This window comes from Solenopsis invicta, chromosome 7, assembly GCF_016802725.1.
Source record: "Solenopsis invicta isolate M01_SB chromosome 7, UNIL_Sinv_3.0, whole genome shotgun sequence".
NCBI lineage: Eukaryota > Metazoa > Arthropoda > Insecta > Hymenoptera > Formicidae > Solenopsis > Solenopsis invicta.
This window is the reverse complement of record NC_052670.1, coordinates 13,213,208-13,235,304: the sequence shown is the minus strand read 5'-3', so window position 1 is coordinate 13,235,304 and position 22,097 is coordinate 13,213,208. Positions and strand designations below refer to the sequence as shown.

At 31.6% G+C, this 22,097-nt stretch overlaps 1 long non-coding RNA gene across 6 annotated transcripts; it reads left to right on the top strand.

Moving 5' to 3' along the window:
• The first annotated feature begins 210 nt into the window (after nt 1-210).
• On the top strand, nt 211-12,650 carry LOC105193967. 6 transcript variants are annotated; one of them, XR_005575219.1, is made up of 7 exons: nt 211-1,044; nt 7,314-7,577; nt 8,734-9,202; nt 9,637-9,736; nt 10,465-10,590; nt 10,890-11,045; nt 12,388-12,586. It is a non-coding gene; the product is annotated as an odorant receptor 43a (long non-coding RNA). The 6 variants fall into 6 exon arrangements; XR_005575220.1 differs by having other exon boundaries at nt 9,700-9,736; nt 10,890-12,650; XR_005575216.1 differs by having other exon boundaries at nt 10,890-12,650.
• The last annotated feature ends 9,447 nt before the right edge of the window (nt 12,651-22,097 follow it).

Genomic DNA, 22,097 nt, shown 5'->3' with positions numbered 1-22,097 from the left:
GAAATACTTATATTTTAAATATGGTTGATATTATTTCACATGTTATAAAACGATTATAATTTGGAGCTCAAATATTTTGGATTTTCCTTCTCGATCCTTAGCCTTCTTAATCAAAACCGTAGTGATTTCAAACAACATATCACATTTCTGTGATGTGTTATTTTTACAGTTTACAGATATATGGGATCTACAATTTTAATGCTAGTTTAAATCAACCCATAGAAGTTTTCATGGCAAGATACTTTTGGTAATTTGCTTTCCAAAAGGTAGCAATCAAATAAAATCCGATGTTTCTGATTGGATCGAATCCGGATTTTCGATACAGAGCAGAGCACATGCACAATTTTCTGCGCTATACAGTCGCACACATTTTGGATTACTAATTACATATAAAATATTATACATTTTATACAAATATTTCGATTATACTATTTAAAACAAATTTTCAAACAATCCGTTTCTTGCAAAGAGGTACAGTCAAAATTTATGATAATCTTTATTTCAGAGACAACATCATGTGATCTTTGGTAACTAATTTCAACCAAAAAAGCATTACAAACAGTCAAAAACTTCAAGTAACCACCATGGAATTCAACAAACTTCTAATGGGTTATAAAGAAGAATTCAAAAGTGGTTGCTCCCTTTCCGAGCATCTTATACATTTTTCAGTATACAGCTTTTTTTTCACACAACTTTTTTTCGTTTTCTATCGTAAGACAGAAAAAAGTTTCTAATTGGCGAACTTGTAAACTCTGATAAACAATGTATATCCTCTTATACCGTCTAATAAATAGTTCCAATTTTTTACTTACTACTATTCTCAAGAAGTTTTTGCAAAATGAACTGTCGTCGAACTAGGGGTAACACTTTTAATATTTAATATCCCTTTCGCAAAAGGGATCGCAAACCCGTTAAGTTCTTATAAGTACTTATTTCACAAGCATGCGTGATGCTCACTTTCTATCTTGGAGTTGAAAAAACGAAACAGTAGTCTTATCATGTTAGTCAATAACATGGATATTTCGACATCTTCAGGTTACAATGGTACTAACTATAACATAATACATAGTACAAATGTTCTATATTTCTAATTTTTTATATTAATTTAAGAATTAATGTTCTATTTTATAGAACATTAATGCAATTAATATTCTATATTCTTTATTACAACGTGCTACAAACTATTTGAATCGGTTTCACCAACACTATTAAATTGATCGACCGATTTATTATCAACCGTAATTAATTATTGCTGGTCATTTCCACCTAACGATTAGTTAATTCCAATAGAAAAATCATAATTAATCGGCCGATTAATTTAATGACGCTGGTGAAACCGACCCTTTGTTTAATCATTTATCAAATCTCTATCAGTAATAATTTATATTTTAAAAAATGATGTTAAGTTATGGTTCTTTTTTGAACAACATGAAGAAGTTCCGAGATGATGTACAAATTATATAGGGGATTCTAAAGCCTGAATCTCCTCGATATCGTAATACAGATTTTTTTAAAGCGAAAATCGAGTAGTCGGTGGTTACACGCAGGGCGAAGAATAAGTCCGGTCTACAATAGATGTAATAAGCTTTAAGCTATAAAAAATTGATCAACCGTAGTAGTTTCATCCTCACATATTCGACTATAATTGATTAATTTCTTAAAATTGATTTACTACTTATCATATCACGTAGTAGAACCCGTAGTGGAATGTAATAGTACGAATTGAAAATTTTCTTTGTTTTATTTTTTTATATTTTATCCTCTAATGTGCATTTACTGCAACATACTTGACGATATGCATTTACTGCAAATCATGAAAATTTTTTTTAGATCTAAATCTAAGAATTTCTAAATCTAACAAGGAAATGGTCCGAGGTGTCCTCCTCCGATTTTACGAGCTTATAATATGTTGTAGTACAGATAAAAATAAGAAACACGTATTTTTTTATACGTGTTCGTTTTTAATTTTAGGGGGTAAATCATCCTTTTGAAGAAAATCGTTTTTTTTCTTTCAAAGCGTATATCCTCAAAACTATAAGAGATAGAGAAAAATGTTTTAATTGAAAGTTAAATGGCTTAAAAAATACTTTATAACAGTGATAAAGAAAATTAAAAAAAAATTTTTTTTTAATGTTTTCTCATCAGTGATAAAAAAATTTTTTTAATTACTGTTATGAAGTACTCTTCAAGCCGTTTAATTCTCAATTAAAACATTTTTCTCTATCTCTTATAGTTTCGACAATATACGCTTAAAAAAAAATCAATTTTCTTCAAAGGGTTGTTTCACCCCTTAAAAGTAAAAATGGACGTATAGAAAAGTGCGTGTCTCTTATTTTTATCTGTACTACAACATATTAAAAGCTCATCAAATTCAGAGGAGAACACCTCGGAGCCTTTCCTTGTAAGATAATTTCTTATGTTTCTAATGTTTTTCCAAGATAAACATAATATGTTATTTACATTTACACTTCTCGGAACTTGAAAAATAGCCAAAACTTAAAATTAATCTTTTGCATGATGTATTTTTCTATAATCTTTTATCAAAATATTAAGAGGATGCTATACTGACGGAAATTACCGACCATTACAGTGTTCATTAATTTTTGAATTGGCTTTACAGATCAAAAAATCCTTTTGCAAAATAAAAGTACGCACCAAAATAAAGTCTGCTCTGGTAAATTTTATGAGAAAGTCGATCAAAAAGTTAAAAATTCATTTATTTTCGTTTCGTGGATCTGTCAATCAAGGTTAGTTTTTGTTATTTACTGACGTTCTGTAGCTCGTATGTATAAAATGAGACCAGGGCGAACTTCAGAAAACTCTAACACACAACACTGACTGTGTATCGTTTTAGTCAACAACCTAACAAAAAAGTTTAATAGGTGAACAGCTGTATGTGTCCAAATTTCGCTTAGCGCACGTAAACGATGGCAAGAAGAGCAGTGACTGTAGTTGATAGGTCTTTTCGCAGATGGCGAAATAATCGAAAAACAAAGACAGATCTATGCGTTGGACAAAGAGCGATAGCCTGGTCTCCCTCGAAAAATAATCTGCAATGCCGACGTCGAGGAAGTTCTTCGGTCACTATAGCATCCTCTTAATAAAGAAAAGATGGGAGACGCGAGATACGTGTGGAATAATGAGATATCATGATATCTTGTATAATTGTCGTATAATTTGAATTTTAAAAGCTAAAATTCTTAACTTTCTGCTATCTCACAAATGCATCCTTCCTCTCTCCTCTTCCACCATCCTTCCCTTTGTCTTTCTCCTTTCTCTATTATATACATATGTACACAGGGTGTTTTATAAGAAATGGACAAGTAGTCGTTATATGGAAGTAGAGCAAAATAAACTGATTGTGAGTCAAAAAGTCATTTTACAATTTTCGCAATAGTTAACGAGTTATTGAGTAACTAACTGCGGAAATTTACACCGCAGACATCAGAAAAGATAGAAAAAGTGAAGGTAATTTGCTCGCAACCATTTTTTATGAGCCTTTATGCTATATTAGTACTGTTTTGTGATTTCAGTTCTGTAATGTTACTATTAACAAAAATATCGTGAATTGAATCGATTTCTCACAATCAGTGTACTAACAATAAATAGCGCGATCATGTATTGCGACTTATGTAAAAAGATAACTATAGCGAATGTAAAAGACTTAATGATTATTTCACGAGAGTATAGAGGGATAGTAAAGGATAAAATACAAGCAAAGTATAAGTACATAGATCTTGTATTCTTTGTTTAGCTTGATATATTGTATATCTCATCTATTGGAACGTATAGCATATTTAGTGGCAAGATTTGTGTCGTATTACAGATGCTTTGTAGTCGGGAGGCGGCACCGTGCACTTGCGCAGAGCACACAAAGTACATGCGCACTCTATTGTTAATGGCTATACAGTAATCTGACAATCATTGTGTAACTTATAATTACAGAAGAACATGAGGTCCAAATTCAACGTTTCTTAGATCTCAAATCTGTCTTTATCTCACGTATGGTAACGTAGTGAACAAGACCAAAAAAAGACAGATTTAAGATCTGAGAAATGTCTATGAATTCGGACTTGAAGCGGTCATGCCGGCTTTTTTCCTATAACGCTCGAATTTCCGACGCACTAACGACTTACATTTATTTTGGCCGAAATGTGAACTAAAATCACATCCATTTTGCGACACTGCCAATAAAAATAGTTTAAATCTGCTTTGCAAATTTCATAAAAAAATCCGTCGTCAAACGTTAAAATTTTATACAAATTTTGCAAAGTTCCACAACGTGAAATAAAAATCATGCAAATGTGATTTGCAGCATACAATAGCGTGAATCTTTACTTTTAACTTACGTATTTGTTGAGCGCTCTACGATTTTTTATCATCAAGTTATTCAACACTGAAGCAATTTCGGTGCGACGGAAGAAGATCTCCCTAAAAGTCATTGGCCTAGTTTACACCTAGCCCTTGATACGCGTAACTCGTGACTTTTTATTAAATTATCTTACTTTCGACAATGCGTGTTATACATAATACATATATTTAATTATCTCGATTCATATTGTACCAGCTTAATATAGTATTCTTTAAATTTATTGCCGAAATTACGATAATTTAATAAAAAATTACTAGTTAGTTTGTGTATCAAGTACTTGGTGTAAATTAGGCCATTGATCAAAAAACGGCAGCCTCGCGCAGCGAGAGACTTCGCATTACGTGCACGCCGCGCCATCTCCATTTAAATGCTCCATTCGGGTTGTTGACCGCGCGCGGTCCCGTAAGACAGGCGGCACGCCGCGCGCCGTCTGGCCAGCCTCCCCACTCTTCTCGGTCGCTCGGTCGTTCGTACTATCCGAGACGCACGTGGTCGATGGGTGCACGTGTGCCTCGCGTAGTGCGAATGATCGAGTGACTGAGGAGAGTGGGGAGGAAGGCCAGATGGCGCGCGGTGTGCCGCCTATCGTACGGGATCATGCGTGGTCAACAACCCGAGTGAGGCATTTAACAGAGACGGCGCGGCGTGCACGTAATGCGGAGTCTACATACGACGCTTTAAACATTTCGAGAAATTTGGCTGATACACGACCTTGGAGTTCGTTGCTCTTGTGTATAGTGCGATGTGTTTACGCAATGTCGCTGCGCTATCATTCGCGTTCCGAGATTCGAGCGAGCAGGTAACATCGCGAGCTATTCCGTGTGTTATCTGGCGAAATATTAACTGAATCATGTACTTGTATTTTTGAATGGTCCATCGCGTTGCAATTAAGTATTAATCCGCTTTATTAATCACGTCGTATTGTGTGGTTCCAGATTAAATCCGCCGGCCCTGTTTTTTAATTATTATACGAAAGGTCGCAGATCAAAATGTCAAATAGCTTTATAGCTTATTCGCGCACGTACGGTAATGCTTTGATTTTTCCGTCGTAATATAATAAAGTATTTTGTGATTGTCACGTGAACGTCGGGAGTGCTGTACGAAATACTGCGCGATCGTCTATTCTTTATCGTGAAATGTAATTAATCATTAATCGATGTTTTCGCGAGTGAGGTTCGGTTTGTCATTATTTGATTAACTGAAGGTTAAATTTCACCAGATGTTTTATGGGCTTCATCCATGATGATGCTATAGGTAAAGCTTATTGGCTAAAACTTCAAGTTAAGTTTAACCATAAGTTAATTAACTAGATAATGGAAATCCGAGCCTGAGTGTCATGCCATGGAAAACCTGCCACGAAGAAACAAGAGAAGAGCAGAAGGAGATTCAGGACGGCATCGGGCATCGGCGGAGCAACCTTAGAGGTGAGTTGTCTGCTATTTATAATTTTATCTGTTACTTTGGGAATTGTTTGTAATTATCTTATGCACGCAACTGTCCGCTAGAGTAATAATTATTTCAAACGTCGCGATATTTTGAATCGTGTATTTGTATTTTACAAATTAACGTATTCGCAACGTAGTTATAACTCTATTGCTGCGTATTGTGTCAGTGAGTGAAACAAAATTATTTGTTCCATATTGAAGTAATGAATCTGTGAAAGAGTATTACAGATAAATATAACGTCGAATCCATTACCTTATAATAAATGAGTTAAAATAGGATTATTAATTAAATCGTAAAATACGTGCAATAATTTGTTGATTATTGTATACATTTATTGTATACAAGAATATACACAGCACAAAAACCTCATAAAATCGTATTCATTATGTATCATTATTTATTGGCGCAATTTGGTATTTTATTATACGACAGAATACTAATTATGCACTACATTACTCCGTAATTTATAGAAGAAATTTATGCGTATCAACGTAGAAAAGACGGAAAATTTTCTAAGTAAAGTAAATTTGGTAAAAATTAATTTACCAAACATTTCGTGCAAATGTACAAATTTCAATACAAAATATCTTTTTCTTTCATAAGTATTTTTTAAATATAATTTGAGCTCCACGTTTACATCTTTTAAATATATAATATTTAATAATCTTTTTTTCGATTCTTATATTTAAAATCATCTTAAGCATCATCTTAATTATAATCATCTTAAATATTATTTTAAATATCATATACTTATAAATATGACTATGAGTACCTGCTCAATCCCTTTACATTATTTTAGCACATACTTGAACCATTTTTATCGGCAATGTCGCAAAATGGATGTGATTTTAGTTCATATTCCGATCAAAATGGATGTGAGTCGTTAATGCGTCCGAAATTCAAGCGTTAAGCCTATTGCACAATGAGAAGCACAGGCAACAACAGGCAATAGATTTTGAAACTTCTGATTGATTCGTAGATATTTTTTGCGGCTTCTGATTGATTAAAATCTATTGCCTATTATTATTCCTTGCTTCTATTGCTTGTGCTTTTCATTGTGCATCAAGCTTTACAGGAAGAAAGGCCGGCATGGCCGCTCTCAGGTTCCTCTCTGCTTATGACCAAGTATTGTATTAAGTATCAGTCATTGTTAGGTATGATGGATCAGGAATCTACGGGACTCAGTCGAGCTCTCAATTTCATCTTTTTCGATACGCGTTGAGAGATCAGTATGCGCATCTAGCAACTTCGATCGCTGGACGGCCACATTTCGTCGCGCGTTTGGATTTGGCGATAGGCCGGACTAAGTCAGATATCTTTATAAATTAATAACTCGTTAACTATTGCGGAAATTGCAAAATGTTACCGGACTTTTCGACTCAATTTGGTTCATTCTACCTGCATACGAGCGCTCGACCATTCTTTTCTTATAGGACACCCTGCATATATTATGTATAATAAATGCTCAAATATTTTGTATCTTGAAAATTAATAGATTTTCTATGGGCAGTGGAACTACATTACTTAGGTTTGGAACTAATCGGCTTGTGGCCTAAAACCGACAAATTTGCACGTTTATGGTCTCAAATTCGTGTAGGCTTCATTTTAACTTCGTTACTGTTTGTTAGTGAAATTCCGTTGATTTATGCAATTATCCAAACATGGGGCGATATGGTATTTCTAATCAGCAATTTACAATTGGCATTGCCCTTCATAATGATTTCAATGAAATATGTTATTATGCACTGGAAACGAACAGGTACATTCAGAATTATTTAAAATAAAATTTTATAAAATTTTATATTGTATTCCATCGTTTCGTTAAATTACTTTTTGATTTATTATAAAAACTGATTATTATAAACATATTATATCGATTATAAAATCTATTATCAGAAATTAAATGTAATTTAGACTTATATATAACATCGCATATAGCATTTAAATAAATTACAGAATACGTACGATTCATTCTTCAGTTCGAAAATACTATAAATGACATATGTATTCAAGTGACTCAATATTTTAGTAAAGAGGAAGTGGTACTGTTATCCTTATAAATATATGTAATATCTCCACTATTAGGTGGCGAATTCTAATGATTAATTACGGGTTTATTTGTTTGCTGTTTGCCATATTGCAGTGTAACAACTGGCATTTGTTATAAAACTCTTTACTTTTAAATATTTGGTATCATTTTAGCATTTATTTACATGTACTTCTTCATTAATTTTAAACTTGGAGGAATCACACGAATGTATGTACATTTTAATTTTTCTTTAATGTTATTTAACATTTCATTCCACTGTACATAATTCAAAACGTGTCTACTATACACGTTTTGAGTTATACAAAGATAAACAATATCGTGAAATTCTATGTTGCCATTTAACCATGATAATACCTCAATAGGTAAGTTTAAGACTATATTTTTAAAGATTTTATATCGAAATAATTATTCGATAATATTGATTGTACTTCTGTTACTAAATTACAAAGTTATATTACATGTTGAATGGATTTTCAATAATGCAGTCTGTACGTGGAGAAAGTTACATGTACATACATACATTTGCATATTTGCAGTACTTTTGTTAAATTTGAATGAGTATATAATTTTATAACAAAACTTTTTAAATTTATTTCTGAAGAAAAGAGTATGTCATCATCCATATTTCCTTTTGACCCATTATGCAATATGGTCACATTTTTATAACAACCAAAATAATAAATATTTCATAAATTTAAATATAGTACCAATTGAACAACATAATAACGAATATAAAAGTTAAGTCTTCAATTTAAAATATTGATTGCTTACAAAGTTGTACACAATGTAAAAAAGGAACCGTATTACCACCTTCTCTTTTGTTTTAACAATACAATTTTTGTTTCTATCTATTTATATTTTCAAGTTTTCTTTTCGATCGTAAATATGATGGCGGAAGATTGGATAGCAGTAAAGATTGAAACAGAAAAAGATGTCATGATAAAACAAGCTCGAATTGCTCGATCAATCATGATGATTGGATATATTTTCGTGGTAGTAGTGTTCATTGGATTGGCTGTTCCTCCTTATTTGGGTATAGAAGTATCAGATACAATGAATTTAACAGACAGAAATAAGCCGTTACCACTTCAGACATATCATTTCTACGATACAGATAAAAGTCCACAGTTTGAATTAACATTTCTCATTCATAGCGTAACAATCTTCTTTGGAGGTATTATTTACGTATGTCTAGATAATTCTTTTATACTAATAACTTTTCATATTCGTGGCCAATTAAGGAACTTTAGATGTCGGTTAGTAAGATTGATCTGTTGTAAAAGTTTCAACAAGGTTTTGAATGATATTATAGTGACACATTTACGACTTATCAGGTATGAATTCAATAATATTTAATTAAATATATTTATCAAAATTAAAGGTTATTATTTTATACAATAAAGATTATTATTTTATACAAAAATTTTACATTTTAATATTTAACTTTTTAGTCATAATTTGATACAAATATAAACTTTTAATATAAAATGTAGTTATGTAAAGTCTTTTCAATTATTTTCTTCGCAAAAACTTAGCTATTGCATATTTTACCGTTTATTTGCATACGAAACTTAATATGTTCCTAAACTTATTATGAATATTGTTATTATGCACATCTTCACGTCTAAAGTTTATTTTCTTAAAAGATTGTTTTATGCTTTTAGTTATTATATTTCTAGACGTGTGTGCTTCATTTGTTTCAATATAATTAATTTATTGTATAATATGTTTAATTTGTTGTAATAACCTAATATTTATGTTCTTATAGATTTGCCAATAATATTGAAAATATATACTCGTTAATAATTTTAATATCAATATTCAATTTTAGTGTCGTATTTTGCTTATGCGGCTTTTTATTGACTATTGTAAGTTTTAATAAAACAAATGTGAAAAGCATTTTAATGCTACACAGTAAAAAATAAAATGTAAAAAAGGTTTATTCTAAATTTTTTGTTAAAGTAACTCAAGAGTTAAGTTAAAATAACTTTGTAGGGTTGTCAGGAGGATTTGAACGAGGCGCCTGGAAGAGGAAAGTCTGGACGACACTTCAGAGGCTATGCCTGGATCAAGAGGGGAGGGAGGAAGGCGGAAACACTGGGCATCACCGCGAGGTGTGGAATGAGCCAAGAGACACGTTTAACGTTAACACAACGGTTTAATATCAGAAGGCGCGTTACATTGATACGCAAGATGTCGGACAGGCCCGACTGTACACGCGGACGGCGACCAAGAGACCGAGTCCGTTACACACACGCACGCTTGCTTGCCCACACGAGTTCCCTCTTGAGAGCACGGGTGCGCGGTAATCGCCCGTCGCAGCCAATCCGGGGCTCAGGCTAACGCTGAGCCAATACCTACACAGTATCGGTATGACGTTGACAATATGGCGCTGCACTAGCGCCCCTAGCGGTGGACGCTTGAACTAATAGAGGAGGTTAGCGGAGACAGCCGCTAACTTACAACTTAAAATAAGAGTTATTTTAACTTAACTTTTTAGTTATTTTAACATACAATTTAGAGTGGACTTTTTTTACATTTTATTTTTTACTGTGTATATATGCTATTTCGTTTTTTAATAACATATAAATTACAGGTATTTAATGACAGAGAAATAAATGAAGCAGCTCTCGCACAAGTATACCTTTCAACAACTATTCTTCTTAGCTTATTATTAAATACTCTTCTTTATTGTAGCGCAGGACAACTTATTATAGAGCAAGTAAGTAATATAATAATGTATTAAAATATAATATTAATTTAGTTTGTTTTATATCTTTAAACTCAGGATTTTCGAACGTTAGAGAATATAACTAACATTATATTCTCCTTAATTAAAATAAATATTCGTTAATGTTAAATGAGATTGTTTTTCCAAAATTTGTCTACTTTTCATAAATAAAAAATTAATTCCTAATAGATTTTCACAATATTTATTAAACTAAAATTATGTACGTTGAAATTATAAGGGCCATATTCAATGACAATAATATATTCATTAATATTCTTGTTTTTGTTAAGTGTAATAAAGTACATCATGCTGTTTGCGATCTTGAATGGTACAAATTGGAAGCAAAAAAAGCGAGAAATATTATTTTATTAATGATGCAAACCAGCCACCCATTCTGCATGACTGCTGGAAATATTATTCCATTAACAATGGCAACCTTTGTTAGCGTAAGATTAAGTATTCAAAATTTACTAAATTTAATTTTGCTTTTTTGCTTAGAATCAATAGTCTATTTTGACAATGCTTGTACAAGTATATAATTTTCTAAAGAAATCTCACTGAATCCAAAATTCACTCGTTAAATTGAGATTATGGTACATGTATATTTATCAGAGTATGGAAACTTACTTTTCAAAGTAACTTGCAATACCGTGACTTGAAAAGTAATGATTCGTTACTTCTTCTATTACTTTTGTAATGCTTAAATGAAATTAGATTAAATAAAAAAAAAATTACTTTTTAAATATTCTTTGTTACAATACTAATAAGAACAATAAATGCTTTTATTTTAAGTTTGTAAGAAAATAAGTACCTTATTTAACACGTTATTTCCATATTTATGTATAAAAAATTTTCACGTTATTTCGAGTAAGCACTACGAAAAATTGTTGTATTTGAAAATTGTTTTTGCATTTTAAAAGATTAAGTTTTTACTTCAAGAGACTTTTGAATTTATTTTTTTCTCAACCCATCTTATTTTTAAAAATAAAGCCTTTTTAAGTCTTCAACAGAAATTGCATAATTTGATGCAGCATGTGGAGTAACTTTGTTTTCAAACATTATGTGCAAATTATCATAAAATTTGAACTTTTTGTTGCAAAAAAAAGAAAAAGGAAGATTGTTACGATCCGTTTTTGCAGAGTTACGCAATATTATGATGCAAAGTTACCAATATATTTTTGCTTAGTTACCGCCAGAATTAGCATTATCCGATGCACACCACGGTGAAGTTGTTGCCACGGTTGCCACCTTTCAATTAGTGTTCTTTTAAAAATCGATGGATCTCTTTTTGTAATCGCCACAGATCGATTACTACTGTCAAAATTATCTAAATTTTTAGGAAATGGTCAAATTGATTCTCAAATTCCAGAGATTCGTTTAAAAAGTTTCTGACTGAAAATCAAAAAGATGATTAAACTTTTAAACAAAAAAAATCAAAATTTTAAACTTTCAAGCTGGAGAGTCAGATATTCATTACAAAGTTGGAGTTTTCGGCCGAAAACTGGAGCTGGTGGCAGCCGCGGTTGTTGATTATAATTCCCGTGTAAATACATGTACATACATGAAAGGCTATGTATAAGTGTATGCGTGCATATGTACGCGCGCGTTATATAGTTGTAACTTTAGCAAGAGTGATAACGATTGTGATAGCAACTATTCTAACTTTTGACATTGTGTAAAAAAATTAATGAAATCAGTGAGATAGTCTTTTAGGTTTTCTGCTAACATCATTATAAAAATTATCTTTTAATTTTCTTGTAACATATCTAACGACATAATTATTTTTAGGTATTAAAGTCGTCATTTGGATATATATCGCTTCTATTGACGAAACATGGTTGAAGATTGACATTTACATTAGTACTTCTTATTGTTGCAAAAAAATCAACGTGTTTATAGTTAATGTAGTTACACAGAGAATTTTTATATTCCACATTTGTTACTATAGAAATAAAGTTTTATAGTATTTATTGCCTATTGCTGAAAATTACGCACATATACTTATTTTTTAAGACGTCATATTAAGACGCAATAAAGAATACTGAAAAATAGTGATTACTGTTCGGTGGGAAAAAAATTTAAATTTTTACAACTGTGTTTTTGTTTATTTTAACAACTATTACTGTTGTAAAGTTTATTACGACATTATCGCATAGTATTATTCGCGTGGGTCGAGTTCCTTGCCGAGCGACAACGCCGTATAGCGATTGCGCCTTGTGTTATTGGAGTTAGCTCAGGAGCGTTTTTTTCTCTGGGCCCGTATTAGAGATACGGTTATTTTTGAATAGGTAAACTCGTATTACAGCTCGCGGAGGCACGGAAGGGAGAGAAAAGACTTAAACGTCGATTTCGATCAAAACGGAATAAGTGCCGAAGTACCTTCCGGACCCCTTATTTATCAACTTTTGAATTGCCGCGTTTTCATTCCGCTTGGTTCCGATTTCCGAAATCTTTACCCCGATTAGGCAATCCGGATCTTTGGTTTCTAAACGCGGCGAATGAAAGACGATCGGCCAAAAACGATTGCCGACGGTTCCAGGACTAGGGACGCCGATATTATCTTAAGATAATTGTTTACAAATATGTTTACAATTGTAATATCAACGCCGTATCCGAACTAGAGTCCTATATAAAGAGAGAAGCAACATCAAACCCTCACTACAATCTTTAGTATTCTATTAACCCTACCCAACACCTCCAGCATCGCCATATTGTGACCGCTCTAATGTCATCAAATACCATTTAGTATAAACATATTCCGTCACTTGAAACATTCTAACACATCAAACTGTTACACAATCATAAATGACAAATTTTAACCATGTTCCTCTTCTCATTCAGTTTCAATTTTGGATAACCTAACCATTAAGTGTCACTCTCCAAACAGCTGTAGTCACAACATGGCTGCTCACTTACCCAATCAAAGTAAGAATCAGATTACCAATCAGAGCTTCAGACATCAATATCGCTTCTATCTTTATATAGAACTCTAGTTCGAACAATGTTTGTCTTTGGCTGATAATAGCTTGTAAACAGGAAATGCTCGAAAGGCGCTTTAATATGTTGAAAACTGCAGGAAAAATATTTTTTCGTACACAGAACTCTTGGAAAAAGACCAGCATCTCACCTATATATGCGAAAAATCGGCTTTTTCGGAAGTTATTAATTTTTTGGTTGATTAATTAATATCGCAATCGACTGCAACTCTTTGGAAGACGCTTTAACATGTTGAGAACTGTAGGAAAAATATTTTTTCGTACACAGAACTCTTCAAAAAAGAACAGCATCTCACCTATATATGCGGAAAATCGAGTTTTCGAAAGTTATTAATTTTTTGGTTGATTAACTAATGTCGGAATCAACCGGAACTTTTCGGAACGCTCTTTAATACATTAAGAACTATTGGAAAAATATTTTTTGATACACAGAACTCTCGAATATACACCAGCGTCTCACCCATATGCGCGAATATACGACTTGTGCGGAAGATAACAATTTTTGTCTGATTAATAAATAATTGAATCGACCGAAACTCTTTGAAAGGCGTTTATATACGCTCAGAACTGGAGGAAAATATATTTTTATGTACACTTAACTTTTTTATGTAATATTATAAAATAAATATTTTATAATAATTTTCTTTTTTTAGTTAAATAAACTATGTTAAACGCTAGAACTCTTTCTAGAATTCATCTAGAACTATAGATCTTTTAAAATCCTATAAGAATTGTGTCTGTAAAATGACGCAGGACAAACTGAGACGTTGCGTGAACCTGGCGTCTGACTTTGTCCTATGCGTTTTTTTTCGCTTTAAAAGCTAGAACTATTTGTTTTATTTATCAGAAACTGTAGAACTATTGAAAATAAACCCCAAACTGTCAATGTTTAGTGAATTTCCACCAAATGATATGCCAGCTTCACATACACCTTATAACATCATTAAAGAATCCAAAAGGCTTGAGGCAATCTACAGAATACAATACCAAAAACTTGATTTAGGAAATTTCAGATTTACGACGTTATGGAAGTAGATAGTTAGCCATATTTTACATTGTGTAATATTTTTCCTTTATACAATATTTTGTTTATATCGATTTTTGTCTATAGTTTTATTAAAAGTGTATTATCCTCTTATACAGAAGTGCGTAAACAGTAAGGCATCCTAAGAAAAAAAAGTAAGTAATTGGCGAGCTTGTAAAATTCTGCGAAACAATGTATAGCCTTGTATATCGCCCAACACAATTCTTTCTAAGTTCTTACTTGGTACTTTTGTTCAGGAGTTTTTGCAAAATGAAGAACTGTCGACGAACTAGGGGTAATACATTTTAAAATTTAATGTCCCTTTCGCAAAGCAGTTCTCGTACTTATTTCACAAGCGTGCGTGACGACTACTTTCTATCTTAGGCTTAAAAGAATGGAAAAGTACTATTACATATTAATCAATAACTGGATGTTTCAATATCTTCAGGTTATAGTGGTATTAACTATATACACGTATTCTATAATATAATATTTTATATTCATTCAAAATCTAAGATTCGATTTTTTTCATATTAGTCTAATTGTAAGTAATATTAGTCTAAGTAATTATTGTTCCTTTATAATATGCCACATTACTGTTTGTCTAATTATTTACAAAATCTCTATCGGTATTGTAAATATCACAATCAAGTTAAATTTTGACTGTTCTTTGGCCAAAATGAAGAAGAGTTCTGAGATATACAAAATTCTAGGGTAAAGTCGGTATTTACGCTGCACTGGGATGTACGCCGCAGAAGTCGAAAAAAATAGAAGGAATAAAGATAGTTTGCTTACAACCACTCTGTTATGTGCCTTCATAATATATTTATATTGTGATTTCAATTCTTTATTGTTAATATTAAAAATATTGTAAGTTGAATTGATTTTTTAATGTAGAACCCAGTCAGAAAAAATTCTTCGAAACGATGTCGTTTTGATATTGTTACAATCGATTCAAAACTTACGTCAAAATTATAATATTTTTGAGTAACCAAATGTTGCGTATATAAAAAGTATAATAGAAATTTCACACATTTTTTAATATTTTTGGAATATATATGTAGTAAATAATCTTATATTCTGAAAAATTTTGTTAAAGATCAAATCAATAATAGTATTGATTTCATATATTCTATTAATTACGCACGATTTACATGTCTAATGGATGAATTAATTTAATCTTTCAAACCGTATCATGTATACAAATAATTTTATTTATTAAAAATTTGTTAGATTTTATGTGGGCAGTTGAACTTCAACGCTTAGCTATGGAAGTGATCGGCTTGTGGCCTAAAACTGAAAAATTTATTAGAAAAAGTTGGTTAGAAATTCGGGTCGGCATTATTTTCATTTTATTACTATTCATTTCTATTCCAATGATATGTACGGTTACACGTGTCTGGGGCAATATGGTACTTTTAATAGACAATTTACAGATCACATTACCTCTACTGACAATATTAGTAAAATACGTTATCATGAGATGCAAACGAACAGGTATGTTTAAAATTATTTGAAACAAAACATTTAGCAATATTTCATTAAACCATCAAACAGTTGATTTATTATAATGTACATATTGTTGATTATAATATTAAGATCATAAAATCATATATGGTTTACACTTATACATATATAGCAGTATATATATATATATATAATTTATTTCTCTTCAAGCTTACATTGCCAAGAAGGGGTTTACAATCGTTCCTTAGCCACTCATTCATTCACACCTTATACTAATCTTATGTTCTACGCCCTCCTTATCTATACTCTACCACGCGCTTATGCGCATTTCTTTCCTTTCCTTGCGCTCACTGTGCTAACTATACCTCTCTATACTTATTCTTTTACCTATCCTTGGTACAGCACGGCGCAACAGTCTGCCCAGGCAAACAAACACCGTACCGTATACAGCAAGTCTGTCTACCCGGACGAACCCCAGCACCACACCGCCCTCATTTCTATATCTATACCTATGCTTATGCCTAATTCTATTTCCATCTTAACTCCTAATTTACATTCTTCTTTCGCGTATCCTCACATTCTTCCTTCTTTGTACCTCCATTCCTTGGTTCCTCCTTTCCTTCTTCTCGGTTCTTCTTTCACCTTTCTTTTCTCTCCTCTCTCTTTTCTTTCCTGCTACCTATACCACATATCTTTAATAATCCTTATGGCCTCTTTTTCACCCAGCCTTCCAGAGATTACTTAGTATCTCCACGCAGAAATTACGCATCTTATGGAATTGTTCCAATACAACGTAACAAGAATTACTCACAATGTGAACTTGTTGCTGCAAAGGAGATCCACGGCGCTCTTCTGTCCCTTCTGCATCCACCTCTGCTGTCTTATTCCATACAATCTTTTTTCAACCTCTGTAAGCACAGTCTCCAAAGGCAAAAGATCCGGTTCCGTTTATCCTTCTCCTTTAATAATCCAACAGCCTCCTTTTTTCTAATTCTTACTAAAATTCTGGTTCTTTTTTCCTTTTTGCTTACCCCTCTGTTGTCTCCTTATCCTATATATTTATTCTAATTCCTTTTTCTTTTTCTTCCTGTACCACTTCTTCTATCCTTTATGCTTCATAACCTCAATTTCCTGTACCTCTTTCTCCATCCTTTATGCTTCATCTCCAACGGCCGGTGATCAGAGTTCCCTCGGTCTCCTTCTTCCTATACCAAGCCACCCAGGATCCTTAATAAACTAATTACTTATACAATTCAACTAAACCTTTACATTTCCATTTCCTCTACGTTTATTTTTACATATATCTATATTTATGTTTATACCTGATCCTATTTCCTATCTTACGTTCTAATTTACTTTTGCTACTTCTTTCCTATAATATCACTCTTTTCACCGTCTCCTTACAATCCTTCTAATCTCCTTTCCTTTCATTCATTCCTACTCTCATGTACCATATGTCACTCATTCTCCATAAACCATTCTGCCTAATTCCTTGCATTACTTATCGCCTTTTCTTTCCTGTAGCTGTATCTGCCTTTATTTCCTTTATTTGCCTTTAACCTTTTATTCCTCTAATTTATTCTCCTTACACTCTTTCTCTTTGCCTTTTTTATTTTCCTTATTATTTCCTTTTTATTTCCTTCCATGTTTAATTCCTACCTTACCGGCCCTTCCGGATTCTCCCGCCTCATTGTCCGCCCTAACCTATTCCTGTTCCTTCCGCCTATGTCTTATAATATCTCCTCAATTCCTTTTCCCCTACATCCGCCTCCAATTACCCGTCTTCTCTACCTTCTTATCTCTCTAGTTCGTACCTCTTTACTTTCTAATACTTCCTAATATACTATAAACACTCATACTCAGCCTCACTCTATCTCCATCCACTTCCACACACCATCGCACCACCTAACCAAGTCCCCATATATAGCAGTATATATTGAAATAAATTATGAAACGCATAGGATTCTTTTATTATTATATTTTGAAAGTTAATAAATAATATACCTGAAACTTTATCTAAATAGTTTATATCTTAACAATGTTTATTATTTATTAATATTTATTATACATATATAGGATAAAATCGCCTATTATGGGATAGGTTCCTAATATGAACTAGCGAGGTTTCTACTACATTAATAAACGCATATGGTTGGTACCATCATAAACTTATTACTCTTGTGGTGAAATCTATTTAGTAGAAAATTTATTATTAGATCATGCGTGCAGTCGTTAAAAAAAAAGTTTTGAAATTTGATGTTGTCGAGTTTTATTAAAATGAGTTTTTAACCCTTGTTTATTATAAAATAAACAAATATTTGATAATAAATTCTGCATGCAGTGATAGAGTAAAGTCGTATTAATAGAAAAATACAGAATGTGATAATTTGCTTAGTTATAAACATTAGATTTAGTGACCGTAAAGCGTGGAACTTGTAATATGAGACACTCAAAAATTCTTATTTATTATTGTATATTCTAATTTCGAGAGGTTTCCAAAATGCTATACCAAAGTTTTTTATTGAGGACTTTTGAATTATGAAGCTTGAAGGTTATAGCTTTCAACATTAGTACTGAGACTTTAAAATATCTCTAATAGAATTGATTTTGGAGAAAAATATTACGTAAAAGTTTTTGAGTATCAAAAGAACTATTCGATTGATCATCTAGATTTTGAGTATGAAGCCTAATTTAAACCTAGTAATATCCAAGTCAGAAAGTCCAATTTCATGTAAAAAAACCTTTGTGTCTCATATTAGGAACTCTTTTTTTGAATTAGCAAATTTGGCAATTTTGCCAAAAAATGTAATATACAACAAACTATAACTATTATCGATTACCAACTTTTGGAGATAAAATTTAAATATATTTACTATAATTTGGTTATAAAAATAGGAGTTAATAGTATAAATTAAATAAATTATAAGCCTTTAAAAAAAGGTATCTTATAACAGGCAACTTTACCCTATATATATATATTTGTTTATTTATATTTATTTATATTTTCAAGTCATCTTTGCAATTATAAATATGATGGCGGAAGATTGGATGGCGTTCAAGCACGATGCAGAGAGAAATGTAATGATAAGACAAGCACGATTTGCCCGATTAATTATGATTATTGGATATCTTCTGATTTTATTAGGGTTTTTCTCGGCAGTCCTTCCTCCTTATTTTGGCACGCAAATAATATACGCAACGAATTTAACGGATGGGAATAGGTTATTACCGTTAGAGAAGTTTCACTTCTACGATACAAATAAGAGTCCGCAGTATGAATTGACATTTTTCATCCATGCTCTAGCAATTTTGTTATTAGGTATCATTTACATGTCTGGAGACATTTTTTTGATACTAATAATTCTTCACATTTGTGGACAATTAGAAAACTTCAGATGCCAATTAGTTAATTTGGTCTTGTGTAACCATTACAAATATAACAAAGTACTGAATAATATTATAGCAACTCATTTGCGACTTATCAGGTATGAATTTTTATTACACAAGTAAAATGTTCAACAAAACAAGTTTAGAAATATCACTGCTAAAACTTCTTCCTAAGACTCCTGAAGACTTTAAATTTTATATGTTATATTATTTTATTTTAATTCGATGTAAACATTAATCAAATGCACAAAGGTAATGCCAACAAAGAGCCAACACCAGATATTCGCGTGTAACATATAATTTTATTATTCGATAAAAATTAACAATGTAGACGAATAATATAATTATTTTTTATGATGTTTATTGGTATTATTTTTGTACATTTGATTTAGTTCTCTGAGCCTAATACTGTTAAGTTACTTGTAAACATTAATGTTTAATGGATGTGAATAATACATTTATTACATTTAATACATTTAGAATATTTTGTACTATTTGCAAGTTTTCATTTAATATACACAATTTTTTATGTTATCATTACATCTAGAAAATGCACTTCTCGAAACTAGTCAATAGTTTTGATTTACTTTTATTAATATGTCATGAGATAATATTATCAATACACAAATACAGGGTGTCCAAAAATAGCTACTTATGCCCTCGTGGGTTTATAGAGCAAGTCAAACTGAGAAGAAAAATCCTTTACCATTTTTCAATACTTGCAATAGTTACTGAAATAAAAATTCATAAAATTTGGCGAATGAGCGCGTATTTTCCCTGCCCACCGCGCGCGGGAACCGCCCGTCGGTCGCTAAGGCAGGTCACTGCAGTCGAAAACCATATTACACTTCGCTGTTTTTCTTTCTCGACGTCCATAGTGATGACAGACGCACACACGACGCACTGACCTCACTTCGAGCAAGGTAACTTCAACTAACAAACAACGGGAGACGTTCACGCCGTTTTTCTCTAATTCTCAATAGAGGGCATGTCCATAAACACACCGAAAAGGGTTACCAACGTCCGCGCCATGCTCGTTATACAGTCTGTTCCGTTTTTATTTGACTGATTCTAATATATTCGGATTTATTTCAAAACCTTATTATTAAAATCGTAACAGACACCTAAGAAACCTTTATTATATACAGAAAAAATAAAATTTTCACTACACTATGAATGGGTTGATAGTAAAAAAAAAAAAAAAAAAAAAAAACTGAACTCGCAACGCAATACTAATATGATACAAAGGAACATAATAGAGTAATCGCGAGTAAATTTTTCGAACGCCTGCGATGTAAATTCTGTAATCTAAATACTGTAGTCACTCTACGACCTATGTCCAAGCATGTTGCGTTTTTAAAACTTAAAAATCTGTTCATGTGTTTCTCACAACAAGCTTAATCCTTTAAATACATATTTAACATAGACTTTTTGAACATATTGCTTATAGGAACTTTTATTTTGATTTTGATGCCAGAAATTCTCTATCAAAGTTGTCACTCTATTTTACGTTTATAGATATATATAGTTTATTAGTATAAATATAAATATCCTTTCAAACATTTTTATTTTATTCCATAGATTTGCTGAAAATATTGAAAATACGTATTCTTCAATGATATTAATAATGATAATCTATTTTGGTATTGTATTTTGTTTAATCGGATTTCTATTTACTATTGTAAGTTCCAGCATTACAAATATAAAGTATACTTTAAAACATACACCTTCATCTTTTAAAAATTATGCATTTTAGTTTATTACTGACAAAGAAATACAAAATGAAGTTGTTGCCACAAAGTTTTATTTTTCGTCATTTCTTCTCATTGCCTTATTGATGAATACTCTTATTTATTGTGGTGCAGGAGAACTTATAACCCAGCAAGTAGGTTATATAATGTATATATGTAGTAATCGCAATCCACGCAATTAATACTGGATACTTTCCTCTATACAAATATTCTAACAATTTGTGTATTTTGTCACTATATGATTCTCATAAATATTGAAACGTAATTGTAGTACAAATTTTCTTTGTCAGAGTTATTTTGTCATGTGTGTTTTGTCTAATTTGAGATCATATCGTTGAGAAGACTATTGAAAACTTATTTATTTTTAACATACTAGTACATACGTGATTAATAAAAGATAAATCATTTATTAATTAAAATGCAAGTTTATTTAAGTTAAATGATCCTTGTGGTTTTATATATTTTTCTTCTATACAATAATCAATTAATTAATTAAACATATACATTAATTAAATCCCAGTTAATTCTTCTTAATATATTTGAAAATAATCACGTTTAAATAATATGGACATTAATATATTCTTATAAACATATTTGTTAAGTGCAATGCAGTATATCGTGCAATGTGCACTCTTGAATGGTATAAATTGGAATCAAGAAAAGCAAGAAATCTTATTTTATTAATGATACGAGCCCATCATCCCTTTCGCATCACTGCAGGAAAAGTTATTCCATTAACAATGGCTACTTTTTGCAGTGTAAGATCATTTAATATTTTTGTGTTTTAATTCCTTTGTAAAATAGTGTAGAATTTTGTAATATTTTTAGATGGAACCTGTTGCGATTGTGTTTGTGTGTGTGATTTTTAAAAGA